Source organism: Colobus angolensis, unplaced genomic scaffold (genome assembly GCF_000951035.1).
Source record: "Colobus angolensis palliatus isolate OR3802 unplaced genomic scaffold, Cang.pa_1.0 Scaffold20, whole genome shotgun sequence".
NCBI classification, from domain to species: domain Eukaryota; kingdom Metazoa; phylum Chordata; class Mammalia; order Primates; family Cercopithecidae; genus Colobus; species Colobus angolensis.
Window position 1 is genome coordinate 14,873,085 of NW_012115155.1, and position 11,974 is coordinate 14,885,058.

Here is an 11,974-nt window from a genome sequence, read left to right on the forward strand (position 1 = left end):
GATGAATTGCTTCTTTGTGTAATTCAAAATTCACTGGTGAACCAACACTTTGGGCAAGTAGATGAAAAGAGGTGAAGGAAGCCAAAATATTTTATTGCAAAATAGATTTTCTTCACATAGTTCAAGATGGCTACTTATAATAGCTTGATATGAAAGAATAGCTAAAAAGCTGGGGGTTTTTCTTGGTTTGGGGGGGATGTTCGCATCTGTAGATAATCTACATTGATGCAGCCAGACTTTCTCTGAGGCAATTCCTTGTCCAACCTAGGAAAAATTAACTGAGAGTTTGACACCTCTTGTATTAGTCTGTTTACATGCTGTTGATAAAGACATACCCAAGACTGGGAAGAAAAAAAGTTTAATTGGACTTATAGTTACACATGGATGTGGAGCCTTCAGAATCATGGTGGGAGGTGAAAGGTACTTCCTACATGGTGGCAGCAAGAGAAAATGCGGAAGAAGCAAAAGCAGGAACCCCTGATAAACCCATCAGATCTCATGAGATGTATTCACTATGATGAGACTGGCACAGGAAGGACTGGCCCCCATGATTCAACTACCTCCCTCTGGGTCCCTCCCACAACATGAATGAATTCTGGGAGATACAATTCAAGTTGATATTTGGGTGGAGACATAGCCAAACCATATCATTTTGCCCCTGGCCCCTCCAAATCTCATGTCCTCACCTTTCAAAACCAATCATGCCTTCCCAGCAATACCCCAAAGTATTAACTCATTTCAGCATTAACTCAAAAGTCCACAGTCTGAAGTTTCATCTAAGACAAGGTAAATCCCCTCCACCCATAAGCCTGTAAAAGCAAAAGCAAGCTATTTACTTCCTAGATACGATGGAGGTATAGGTATTGGATAAATACAGCCATTTCAAATGGAAGAGATTGGCCAAAACGAAGGGGTTCCAGGGCCTATGCAAGTCTGAATTCCATTGGGGCAGTCAAATTTAAAGCTCCAAAATGTTGGGAGGATGAGGCGGGCAGATCACAGGTCAGGAGATCAAGAACATCTTGGCCAACATGGTGAAACCCAGTTTCTATTAAAAATACAAAAATTAGCCAGGCATAGTGGCACATGCCTGTAGTCCCAGCTACTCTTGAGGCTGAGGCACGAGAATGTCTTGAACCCGGGGGGAGGAGATAGCAGTGAACCGAGATTGTGCCACTGCACTCCAGCCTGGGCACAAGAATGAAATTCCATCCCAAAGAAAAAGCTCCAAAATTATCTCCTGTGACTCCGGGTCTCACATGCAGGTCATGCTGATGCAAGAAGTGGGTTCCCATGGTCTTGGGTGGCTCTGCTCCTGTGGCTTTGCAGGGTACAGCCTCCCTCCCAACTGTTTTCATGGGCTGATATTGAGTTGTTGGGAACAGGCTCCCAAATCTGACCATAAACTGACCCCAAAACTGGCCATAAACAAAATCTCTGCAGCACTGTGACATGTTTGTCATGGCCATGACACCCACGCTGAAGGTTGTGGGTTTACCAGAATGAGGGTAAGGAACACGTGGCCCACCCAGGGCAGAAAACCACTTAAAGGCATTCCTAAATCACAAAAAAATAGCATGAACGATCTGTGCCTTAAGGACATGTTCTTGCTGCAGATAACTAGCCAGAGTCCATCCCTTTGTTTCGGCCCATCCCTTTGTTTCCTGTGAGGAATACTTTCAGTTAATCTATAATCTATAGAAATAATGCTTATCACCAGCTTGCTGTCAATAAATATGTGGGTCAAACTCTGTTCAGGGTTCTCAGCTCTGAAGGCTGTGAGTCCCCTGATTTCCCACTCCACACTATATTTCTGTGTGTGTGTCTTTAATTCCTCTAGTGCCACTGAGTTCAGGTCTCCACAACCGAGCTGGTCTTGGCATTGAGTGTCTGCAGCTTTTTCAGGCACGTGGTGGAAGCTGTTGGTGGATCTACCATTCTAGTATCTGGAGGATGGCAGGCCTCTTCTCACAGCTCCACTAGGCAGTACCCCAGTAGGGGCTCTGTGTGGAGGCTTCGACCCCACATTTCCCTTCTGCACTGCCCTAGAAGAGGTTCTCCATGAGGGCCTCCCCGCTGCAGCAATCTTTTGCCTGGGCAGTTTCCATACATCTTCTGAAATCTAGACAGAGGTTCCCAACCCTCAATTCTTGAATTCTGTGCACCTGCAGGCTCAACACCACATGGAAGCTGCCAAGGGGCTTCCACCCTCTGAAGCCACAGTCCAAACTCTACATTGGCCCCTTTTGGCCATGGCTGGAGTGGCTGGAACACAAGGGATGAAGTCCCTAGGCTGCACACAGCATAGGCTCCCTGGGCCCAGCCCACAAGGCCACTTTATCCTCCAGGGCCTCTGGACCTGTGATGGAAGGCACTGCCATTAATGTCTCTGACATGACCTGGAGACATTTTCTCCATGGTTTTGGGGATTAATGTTAGCCTCCTTGTGACTTATGCAAATTTCTGCAGCTGGCTTGAATTTCTCCGCAGAAAATGAGTTTTTGTTTTTATTGCATAGTCAGGCTGCAAATTTTCCAAACTTTTATGCTCTGTTTCCATTATAAACCTGAATGCCTTTAACGGAACCCAAGTCACCTCTTGAATACTTTGCTGCTTAGAAACTTCTTCTGCCAGATACCCTAAATCATCGCTCTCAAGTCCAAAGTTCCACAAATCTCTAGGGTGGGGGCAAAATGCCCCAGCCTCTTTGCTAAAACATAACAAGAGTCACCTTTGCTCCAATTCCCAACAAGTTCCTCCATCTGCATCTGAGACCACCTCAGCCTGGATTTTATTGTCCATATGTCTATCAGCCTTTTGGGCAAAGCCATTAAACAAGTCTCTTGGAAGTTCCAAACTGTCCCACATTTTTCTGTCTTCTTCTGAGCCCTCCAAACTGTTCCAACCTCTGCCTGTTACCCAGTTCCAAAGTTGCTTCCACATTTTCAGGTATCTTCTCAGCAACATCCCACTTCCGGTACCAATTTACTGTATCATTCTGTTTACACACTGTTGATACAAACATACCCAAGACTGAGAAGAAAAAGAGGTTTAATTGGACTTATAGTTCCACATGTTGGGGAGGCCTCAGAGGAATAGCAGGAGGTGAAAGCACTTCTCTCACATGGTGGCAGCAAGAGAAAATGAGGGAGGAGCAAAAGCAGAAACCCCCGATAAACCCATCAGATCTTGTGAGACTTACTCACTATCACAAGAATAACAAGGGAAAGACTGGGCCCCATGATTCAATTACCTCCCATAACACAGGGGAATTCTGGGAGATACAATCTGAGATTTGGGTGGGGACAAAGCTAAACTATATTATCTCTAAAGATCTGAAAGAAACATTCACCATCTACTTTCTCTGAGGGCTGCTACCTGTGAGGTTTCATCTATGTAACAAGACCACCTTTGCTAGCCAGGCCTCCTCTACTCCCTAGCCCATAACCTGCTTTTCTACCAGCATCTGTTTCGTCATGATCCAAGCCCCTATTCCCTCTGTAACCTCAAGATGATATGTAAGCTTTTGTATCTTACTCGGGGGCTGGGGTAATTGCTCTGTCGTTCTGAGATAGGAATAGTACAAGGAGGTCACATTAGAATAGGAAATTTCAGACAGCAGTTTTACACAACTAGCAAAAAATAAACTGTTGAAATAGCTGCATAAGCTAGCAGCTGATAAGACCCAGAAAACTATGGTTTGGGCCAAACTAGCTAAGACCCACTGGATCCAAAATGAGACTGGATTTGACTTACATTTCCCCTAGAACATCATTATTTGCTCATGAACATGCTAAATCACACACCCACCAGTGCCATGACAGTTCTGGGAACACCCATATTTGGTGAAGAAATTAGTGGCACCACAGTTCCACAGATACCTTTTTCTAGGGATCTTCACAAATATTTTACTCCTTGACTAAAGAAACCCACAAACTAAATACTAATGCAGAAACAGAAAACCAAATATTTACTAACAGGCTACCTGGTTATATAATTTCAATAACCATAATCCCACTGTTCAAACCCCTGGAATTCTATCAAAGGATACCTACCAACTGTAACATGGTAGGCAGAAAGCAGTTAGGTAGAAGCCCCAAACCCTCTTGTGCATGATTCCTTCAATAGAGTAAGCCCGCCCCTCCTGTTTTTAAGTGTGTACTTTTACTTTGCAATGAATGTCCATACTTTCAAGATATTTCCACTCATCTTTGAATTGCTTCCTGCTACAGTGTCAAGACCCTTGACCCCAGCCAACTGTAGTTGAGGTCTTATCACATTTTGGGATCTCCCTAGCCCACTGATATCTCTTTATCATGATCCTGCTAGGAGTATCATCACCCCCATTTTAGAACCACTGGCAGTTGGTAAATCTCACTACAATCTGAGTCCGAGTATTCTCACTCTCTAGAGTTACTCCTACTTTCTTCCTTGTTCTTAGAAACTAACTACAGCGTGACTCCCCTCAGCCACAGCACCTCCGCTCCTTCCAGCTGGAAAACCCAGTTTACACTTACAGACAACAAGCAAAGGTGGGAAGGTTTCTGAAATGCCAGGATCCTCCCTGAGAGGCGGCTAATGAGGATAGTAAAGTCCCATACCATGTAGTGGATAGACAGCTTTTAAGGAGCACTATCACTTTTCCCTGGGAAACATCTTTCGTTTTCCCAAGGGACCAGCTGTGCCAAGACACTGATCCTGGTTGGGAACTGTTTTCTCTTTCCTATCTCTCTTTAAACCCTGCTTTTGTGATTTTCTCTTCTCATGCTTCTTTCTCATATTTCACACAAAAGCTTAGTAAATTCTTTGAACCCAGCAAGATAGGACACTTAGCTATTGTCCTCTGGAATGCCAAATGTAGGCTATGGTCCTAAAGGAGTCTTTTCAAGGTCCTTGTTTATTGGCCATGCTGAGTCATCTCTAATCTCAAGTTTTACTTGATGATAAACATTCAGACACATATTGGCATGCTTGCCCTTTTCAAAACAGGCTCACAAGTCATCCCACTTAACCTTGAAGTCCTTCCTATTTTCAAAGCCCCAGAGGTCATGGCTACCTGGGCAACACTGGGGATCCAGGGAATACCTGGAATCCAGGGCAATCAGCCAAAGACACAGAGACACATGTCTCTCCGGTCTGGCCATGGAGTGGGCCAATTGTAAGGGCCCTGCTCATGCACCTGGACAAAAAAATGCCAGGACCAGTGCCTTTATGAGAGAACCATCCTGTTATTTCCCCCTTATCTTTCAGGTTGACCCAAAGAGAAGTCAAGGTCATGGGCAGCTCTCTGGGGTTAAATGGCCAAAGAACAGAACCCTAAAATTTAATACAATCTTACAATTAGAACTTTTTTGTATACATCAGAAAAAAATGGAGTGAAATACCATGTGTACAGGCCTTCATGGCATTTTATCAGAATCCTGACCTTCCTGGGAATTGCTGCCTTTGTTATGCTCCTACCCTTTAGGGAAACCAAGATACAGTTATTCTAGATGGACCCCTCTTGGGAAATGTACATCCTCCGAGCCTTCTCCCACCTCTTAACCCAGACTCAATTCCAGCACCCTCAGCTCCTTTTTCTTACTCACCTTTGAGTCCCCATTCTTTCTCTAGTTCCACCATCTCCAGTGCCCAGAGTCCTGCTAGTCCACTTCTGTATCGATCTATATACCCTTGTCTACCAAGGGAACAGAGTCCTGCTGGGGTCACCTGCAGCAGCATTTTCTACGTTCCTGGTCATTTTAAGTTATGCCCATTTAGCGAGGTGGCCAGTGGGGATGCTAGGACCACTTTAGTACATGTGCCTTTTTCAGAGTCTGACTCAGCTCAGTGTAGACAGAGGTTGGGCCAATTTTCAGATGGCCCAACTAAATTAATGGAGAAATTTCTGGCACTCTCACTTTCATTTGAGTTAACATGGGGAGATATGCATATTATCTTGTACAAGTCTTGAACTTGTAAAGCAAAGCAGGGTATTTTGGTGTAGGCACAAGCTTATGCTGACACTTGTCAGCTGGGGACCCTGAACAATAGGCTGTGTGGGGCCACATCTGTGCCTAACAATGACCCTAATTGGAACTATCAACAGGGCCAAGATAAGCAAAGAACAAGAAATCATATGGTGACTTGTTTAGTGTAGGGAATGAAAAAATACTCCACTAAGCATGTGAACTTTGATAAAATAAGGCAAGTAACTCAAGGAAAGGAAGAAAACCCAGCTTTATTCCGTGAGTGCCTTGTGGAGGCCCTAAAAGATTATACTAATATTGACCCCAGTATTGATGTTGGCCAAATTTTACTAAGCACACATTTTATTTGCCTGTCAGTGCCTGAATATCAGAAGAAAATTATAGAAATTGGCTTTGTGATTCCAAACACCTATTAATAAAATGCTTGATGTAGTTTTTCAGCATATTCAATAATAGAGGCAGGGCTGAAAAGGCTGCAAGGACCTTGCAGGCCAAACAGTGGGAAAACAGCAGGCCCAAATGACAACAGTCACTATAAGCAGTGGCCTGCATTCTCAGGGTCACCGAGGGGGACATCTCACCCACAGACCAAACAGGCCTAACAGCACACCTGCAGGTAATAATTGCTGCTTCAAATGTGGAAAGCCGGGACAGTGGAGCAAGAACTCTCCCCACCAGGGGAGCTCACCCACTGTCCTTACTGCAAGCAGGGGGACCATTAGAAAAGGTATTGCCCTCAGTCCCAAAAGGAGAAGAGGACACTGCAAGCCATAATGGTCATAACTGAGAACTGATGAGGTCCAAGGTTCCTGGTGACTGTCACTAAAGATGTAGTCATCACAACTGAGGAGCCCTGGATTACTCCTGACATGGTAGGTAAGAATATTAATTTCTTAATCTATACAATAGCTAGTTACTGTGTCCTAAAGGATACTCTGAGCCTTTATTCTCCAAAAGCTGTACTGTTATTGGTATTGATGGCACCCCAAAACCAAAAACTTCATTTTGCCCCTGTGCTGAAGGCTAGAAAACTATGTGGTAACTCATGAGCTTCTAGTTTTACTGAGTGTCCCACTCCCTTTTAGAACGGGACCTCCTAGCCAGCCTTCGATATTTATCAGGCCCTGGGGAAACCTCTTTATTGGCAATCCTTGTTTATTCTAACCCAGCCTCAGAAAAAAAAGAGATCCTCCCAAAATAAGATATCAAGTAGACCCACAAGTATGGGATCAAGAAATCCTTGGCAAAGCAATACACGCTAAGCCAGTGATCATCTCTTTAAAAGACAAAAATAATTTCTCGCAAGTATCAATATTTCCTCAAACCTACCATTGATCAGAGCCACAAAAGATCCAGAATAGCCAAAGCAATCTTGAGAGAAAAGAACAAAGTTGGAAACATCACACTACCTGACTTAAAAATATACCATAAAGCTATAGCAATAAAAGCAGCATGGTACTGGTATACAAACAAATACGTAGACCAAGGAAACAGAATAAACAGCCAGAAAGAAACCAAAACATTTACAGTCAATTCATTTTTAGCAAAGGTGTCAAGAACACAAAATGGAGATGGGGCAGTCTCTTCAATAAATGATGGTGGGACAACTCAATATCCATATGCAGAATAATGAAATTGGACTCTTATGCCATGTACAGAAATAACTCAAAATGGATTAAGGACCTAAATGCTGGGACTGAAACTGTAAATTTACTGGAGGAAAACACAAAGGAAAAGCTCCATTACACTGGTTTGGGCAATATTTTTTGGGGGGGATACGAACCCAAACGCACAGGCAATAAAAGCAAAAATAGAAAAAGAGGATTAAATCAGGCTGAAAGCTTCTGCACATCCAAGAAAAAATACTCAGTAAAGAAATAACCTACAGAATGGGAGGAAATATTTGCAAACTAGGTATCTTATAAGGGGTTTATATCCAAGATATATGCAGAACTAAAATAACTCAGTAAGTAAACAAATAAACTGATTAATAAATGGGCAAAAGAATGAAATAGTTCTCAAACGAAGACATACAAATGGTCAACAGTTCTATTTAAAAATGCACACCATCACTAATGATCAAAGAAATTCAAATTAAAGCACAATAACATCTCATGTACTTTAAAATGGCTATTATCAAAAAGACAAAAGTTGACAAGTGCTAAAGAGGATGTGGAGAAAAGGGAATCTTTGCACACTGTTGGAAGGAATGTAAATTTATACAGTCATTTTGAAAGCAGTATGGAGTTTCCTCAAAAAATTAAAAAGAAAACTACCATGCAATCTAGCAATCCCACTATTGGGTGTATTCACATATTCAAAGGAAATTATATAAATATGTCATACAGATATCTATCTGCTCCCATGTTCATTGCAGGATTTTTCATAATTGCTGAGATATGGATACAACCTAAGTGTTCAATATCAGATGAATGGATAAAGAAAATGTGGTACACATACACAGTGGAATACTATTCAGCTTAAAAAAATAAAAGAAAAAATCCTTTCATATGTGACACGAATGAACCTAGAAAATATTATATGAAGTGGAATGATCAAGGCTCAAAAGGATAATTACAGCGTGATCTCACTTACATGCAGTAGGTACAAAAGGCTGAACTAATAGAAGAAGAGAGTTGAATAGTGGTTAGTTACCAGAGGTTGGGGCAAAAAGAGGGATGGCCATGTGATACAAAATTAAAAAGACTCCAAGGAGTAAGTTCAAGAGATCTATTGTATAACATGGTGACTATAGTTAATAGTAATGCATTGTATTCGTGAAAATCATGAACAGAGTAGATTTTGAGTGTTCTCATCACAGAAGAAAACGAAGTAGGTGAGTTAATGTATATGCTAATTAGTTTGATTCAGCAATTCCACAACGCTTACCTATTTAAAAGCAACATGTTTTACAAAATAAATATACACAATTGTTGTCAATTACAAATTTAATTTTCAAGAAAGTGACTGCAGAATGGAAGAAAGGATGGTTCTTACTGAGGTCAAGGACAAGGTAAACTGGTAAAAGCAAAGGAAAACTGGGAGAATGTGAAATATCTTGACTGAGATATTTAATGTAACATTTCAGTTTGGAGAAGTTCATGATGACAAGAACAAAGATGTGGCTATGATGGTTAATATTAAATGTCAACTTGACTGGATTGAGGGATGTCTAGATGGCTGATAAAGTATTGTTTCTGGGTGTTTCTGTGAGGGTGTTTCCAGATGAGATTTACATGTGAGTCAGTGGAATGGGAGAGGAAGACTTGCCTGCAATGTGGGCGGGTACCATCCAATCAGCTGCTGGTACCACTAGAAAAAAAGTAGATGAAAAAAAGGGGCATTCCGTTTGCTTGCTCCCTTCTTTCTCTCTCCCTTTCCTGGAGCAGTACACCCTTTCCTCCTCCTGCTTTTGGTCATCAGACATCAGACACCAGGATCTGCGGCCGTTGGACTGGGACTTTCACCAGAGAAACACCCCACCACCACATACATACCACACAGGAGTTCTCAGGCCTTTGACCTCAGACTGGAGCCACACACAAAGATAAGGCTATGATGGTTAATATTAGGTGTTAATATTAGATCCTTGGTTTTCAGGCTTTCAGATTTGGGCTGAGTCATGCCACCACCCTCCCTAGGAGCCATATTAACAGCATTCTCTATCTTGCAGGCAGCCTCTCACAGGACTTCACCTAGGTAATCATGTGAGCCGGTTCATTCTAATGAACTCCCTTTAATATTCGTATATATATATGAATATATCTCCTATTAGTTCCATCCCTCTGGAGAACCCTAATACAAATGCTAAAGTAGAGCTAAAATGTTAAAATGTAGGTAATTGGAGCTAAGGAGGTCAGAAAGCTAAACTAAAACATACTCTAAAATTTAAAATCACCCCAGATTATAACACCCTGGAGTCAAACGAAGGACTACCAGTAAGATTTCGTAAAGAGATTTATGAAGTATGGGAGTAGATAGAGCAGAAGCCTTACTGCTACAATGAACAGAATTAAGTCATGGCTCCAGTTAGTCAAATTAATCTACCGATTTTTGAGTTCAGAATCAAACAAAAACACCTTTTTTATTGGTGTTTATTCATTACTCACAGAAAAAGCTGTTTATTCATTACTTCTTTTGTTTTACACTAATTTATACTGACAAAAAGTCTTTGCCATGCTGTCTTCTCCTTCAAGAGTCCAAAATGTATAGAATAATAATGTAATAATAAAAGCAAAAAAAGATGTATCTATTTTCAGCACATTCAAAGAGTTTTACATGTATTAATCCAATTATATTTCTCTAAACCTTATGAAGTAGATTAGATCATTAGGTCTAATCTGCTCATGAAAAACGGAGAAGTTATGTAACTTGCCTGAAGTTGAACAGTTAAAATTAGTAGATCTCTCATCTGAATAGGCATGCAAACTCCATTTAGCATCAGCGTGGGTTCTCATCACATGTATCTAGTAAGAGGTGAACGTTCCTCAGAAGCGTCTTCTTCATCAGTCAGAATTAGTCTTGTACTCTGGGGTAATCACCAAAAATTTTCCCTTCCTCTGTCATGAGATACCAGTCATAAAAAGTTTGCCCCAGTTTCCTAGGGTATCACTTCTACCTTTGGGGCAAGATTAACCTGTGCATGCACTAAATGGCACTACAGTTTGCCTGCATAGTTTATACCAGTATTCTATCCCCAGAGTTTACCTATTATTTCACATTCAGTTGAAATTCCGAGTATGGTTGTGCCTAAGCAGATTGATCTTTAGGAAGAATGACAATATTCACTGCCTGAAATCTCCACTGCCTCAATCTGACTAGTGGATTGGAAAACTGTGGTTATGACAGGCCACATTATAGACTGCTGGCCACACCCTTCATAGGGATAGAGCACCACAGACCAAAAACTCTCAAATCGTATCATGCTGATTTTAATTATTTTAATCAGACAGCATATTTTAAACAAATGTCTCATTCGCACCAGTTTTGTTAGAATTCTTTTTTTTTAACTTTCTTATGTTTACACTGAAGTCATCCTTCAATCTAAATACCTCAAAAGCAGCCTATTTGTCCACCACAAACTGCAAAGCAAGCAAGAAGGCAAGTCACATTAAGAGTGACAGTCCTATTGTTAGATAAGCAATAGTATATATTTTACATAAGAAAGAACAATATCAAAGGGAACAGTAAGTGGCAGATTACAACATGAAATTAAAGACCTAACAGAATAGATGTTTTTCTTTCCCTTTGGTGAGGCACCAGCCTTCTCATATTAAATGTTAAAGGTTATATACACAATGAAACAGAAAGCGAATGCAAGATAGTATCACTTAGTGCTTTTTAACAAACATCAATGAACTGGGTTATATTAACTTTAAAATATTTTTTAATAAAAAATACACCTCACCCATGGGAAATTAGAAAAGACACCACAGTGATTCTACACTTTGTGATATTTGTTGTGATCAAAAAGGTAAGCTGACAATTTAGAAGGAAAGCAGATAATCAACTGTCTAGGTCAAATAAGACATTCACTTAACACATTGCTTTATTTATCGATTTTCTCACAGATAAGCAAGAAAGTGTTCATCAGACTTTAATTTTTACAGGATTAGTATGTTTGTTCCTCAGCTCATCAGCTTCCAGGAATGGACGAACTTGATATTTTTCCTGCTATCTTATCTGCTGAGTATATAAAATACCATAAACCTCTTCTGACACCTTCAGATAATTTGCAGCAAGATAAAGGACCACACATCAGATATGGTTAGCCATAGGACCAAGTCTCAAAGGGCATCTCTCCTTTGCTGAGAAAGATTTTGGATAGGTAAACATAAATTTATATTAAAGTTTACCACAGTATTCTGTCACACCACCATTTGGGGCTAGGAATAAACCTCTTTACTATCTACATAAGAAAAGAGTTTTATAGTTTATAAGGAAAACATTAATGTCACCTGACCATTCTAATAGATCCCTAAAATATTTTTTTCTGTTAGACTTAG